Source organism: Adiantum capillus-veneris, chromosome 12 (genome assembly GCF_014529385.1).
Source record: "Adiantum capillus-veneris isolate H3 chromosome 12, ASM1452938v2, whole genome shotgun sequence".
Classification (NCBI taxonomy): Eukaryota; Viridiplantae; Streptophyta; class Polypodiopsida; order Polypodiales; family Pteridaceae; genus Adiantum; species Adiantum capillus-veneris.
This window is the reverse complement of record NC_140942.1, coordinates 146,800,269-146,803,748: the sequence shown is the minus strand read 5'-3', so window position 1 is coordinate 146,803,748 and position 3,480 is coordinate 146,800,269.

Here is a 3,480-nt window from a genome sequence, read left to right as displayed (position 1 = left end):
TGCGGGTTGCCCAACCCCCTGCTTTACCTGTCATCAACCGCCGGGGTCAAACACCATGTACTGGTCTCTTCCGTCCACCTGTAACACCCTTGCATGGTGCCATACGAAGGCACATACCGAACTGCATAGCTAAACTGCCATCAACATGCTTCTACCACTCCAAGCACTCCCTGGCAAACTATCCACTCGCAACCAAGCACCTCCAAGAACATCAAATAGAGCACTATCGTGCTCAACCAACACTGTCGGTATATCTGCATCATCACTCGTACCAAACTGACCTAACATATTTGACTCGCCCTCCCATCCGTGTAAAGCTAGATCCTCGTCTAGCAGATCCTGTACCTGCTCGATAGCCCACTGCACAACTGCGTTTATCAGCATCCCCTTCAACCACCATATGCAAACTTCCTTTGATAGCTCGGAAAAGTCCACACCCTTGGACTTATCTTCTTGCTCAAAAGGACCACTCCGCTTAGCGGGAAACTCTTTCAACATAGGCACCGCAGTCACCATTGCTTTCGTACTCACCTCCATACCTGCCTCTGTCGACACCACCATAGCATCAGACTTTTGCTCTCCCAAAGAAACCGCTAGCTGTAGAGGGACAGACCCTCTTTTCACCTGCATTCTAGTCAAAGATTTCCCTACAAGCACCTGTGTCTCTTCATCCATTTCACCCACCGGGTCATCAAACCCCTAATTAACCTCATCATCCAAGCATACCTGCTCAAAAGCACTCGTATCCAAGGCATCTCTCGTGCAATCCATGTCTAGCTGGAGCTGCTCTTCTTCTTTATGAGCGTCCAATATCTCTTGCATGCCATCTTCTTCAACCTGTTCTTCTTTCTTAGCCACAACAACACTCTCCTTCTTGGAAAACTTTTGTATCTGTCGTACAATCAAAGCACCTTCCACAGCTACCTTGATGAGCATCGTCATTAGCATGGTGCCACACAACACCCTCACCTGTATGTCTCCACTTCCAAGCTCTGATGCTATCACCTGCTCATCCTTTATAGTGGCAACCAACACATCCTTATGCATATACGAAGGTAACTTTACCTTTACCAACACCGACTCTTCAGACTCTGTCTCGCAACTTGTATCTCTATCCTCCTTGCTTGTTTCCCAAAAGCTTGAGCTTGTAGCCTCATCATCTTCACCATAGGCCAATTCGGTATCATCATCATCATCCTCTAGTTGCTCTACAAAAGCTGGACCATCGTCGTGCCCACTTTCATCATCCAACCCCAAGCTCTCGGCACCTACCATTTGGCCACGATCTCTTACCCTTTCATACAAGAACTCCACGAGAATAGACTCCACCTCTTCAAGCTGCATTGGACACTTGGCATCTGCTAACTCCCCTACACATGGGCTCTCTTCAATAAAAGGCTCATCTTCGCTGACAAGCTCTTTCACAAATGGAATAGATGCTTCACCAAAACAGGTAATTCCCAAGGAACATATTCAATCATAGGACTTACCCTAACAGGCTCCACACTTTGTATCGCTGGCACCATCCTCGACGGGAACATAGAACAAACTACCGCTTCAACATGGACACAATCTGCAGGCTTTAGCAAGCCTAACTCCAGCTTTCTTTTCATTTTCCTGCTCTTCATCCGAGCAACTCTAACTGCCTCGGCATAAGTCTTTGGCTCTTCATCATCCACCTTATCTCGAACTCGAGGACACAGGCAAGCTAGGAATTTCTCCAGCTTGAAACCATCCGCATTGACCACTTGGGTGGCAACAACCAGATCACTCCAACAAGCTTCAAACTTATCAACAAAAGCATCAAAATTTCCACTTACTTCTTGTCGTAGCCCTTTAATCTTTGCATCCGCTTCAGCAGCCGACACCACTTTGTGAAACTTGTAGAGAAACCGCTCTCGAAAAACAACCCAATCCTGCTTACTTGCAGCTTCCAGACCATCAAACCAGGCTTTTGCTTTACCTCGCAGCACGAACGGAACTGTCTCCAGCTTTTCTTCATCACTCCATATTTGCAATGAGAGCATAAATAACTCGAAATCTGTCAGCCAATCATCCGCATCTTCTTCACCACTGAAAATTGTGCCAACACTTTGCCACATTTTTGCTTATAAACACATCACCAGGGAGCAATCAGTGTGCTCCTCCGTGGGGGCACCAGAAGATGGAGAGGGGGAATGGGGAACACACCCGACACACACGCAACTGCCCCTATATAGCTCAGGGTATTCACAACACCCCTGTCCTCTCGAAAACACCTTAAAAAAAGTAACTCACACTAGCAGGGCCTCGCTTGCACTTCGCCCAACGCACACACAACCTACACAATCCTCAGAGAGCGACCACACCGATATTGGCCTCTTCCAGCTCTTCCACAACTTGACACCTCTCTCTCTTTCTCTCTCACACACACAGGGCCCCCCGGGGGACGCACACGCTCACACACACCAGCACCACACACCTGGGAGACGAGAAAAGAAGAAAGGAGGGAAGGGGGGAGAGACGACGCTAAAATCGGCAATGACAGCTTCTTTACACACCATGTACAAAATTCATATGGCCTGCTCTAGGTCGTACCATGGCCATCACCAATCCGTACTGAGGGGTATACACATCCCTCACCACTTGAATTTGTCGGCACCACCTCGACAAAAAACTTCATTGTTGGCTTCGCTTCGACAAAAGTCGCTTCCTCTTGACAGCCCTCGCTGACTTATTCTCTACAGATCTCTCGCTCTTCGGAGCCGCTTCACGAACAACGCATCTCGGCTTCGACCGCCGAGCGCGAACGAATGGAGATCTCCTTCCTCCTTCAACTCTCTTTCTTTGCCCTTTCTTTTTCCAAGCTAAACAACTCTAGCCCAAAAAACCCGTCCAAGAAGCTTCTCCTCCTTTTTTGGCCTGCCCAAAGGGCAAGGCTATAGCGTTGCCTTCTCTTTTTACTGACTAAAATAGGAAAAAGGTTGAGTTGTATTTATAAGCATTTTTTGATAGGTCAAAAATGTTGATTGGTTGAAGATAGTGGACACTTATTGAAATGAATTGTGTAAATCTAATGATGGATATGTCTTTAGTTTTGAAATATGAATGAACTCTGATATGTCAAGGGAAAGATTTTGGGTTACCCAATGCCTTTGAACTCATAGAACGTTGACAGCCTTACTTGTTTAATTTGTTAAATGATAAAGCCTTAGAAGCTCCAGAAATCCCAAAAGTCACTTTTTCATTTTGAAATTCAAGAAGTTCTTTTAGCCACCTTTTCATTTTGAGAACTTAGTTCACCCCTTGAAACTAGAGGTAATAGACTAAAGTTATTATTTTTTATAGTTAAAACTTTATGGAATGAATTTATGATTTAGGGCTTTAACCTTTAAAGATTTTTTATTTTGATTTTTAAACATTTTAAAGCTAAATTTAGAAATTGAAGATGTAGAACTTTTAAAGTAAGGTCTTAAATGATCCAATGAGGACCTTGAGTTT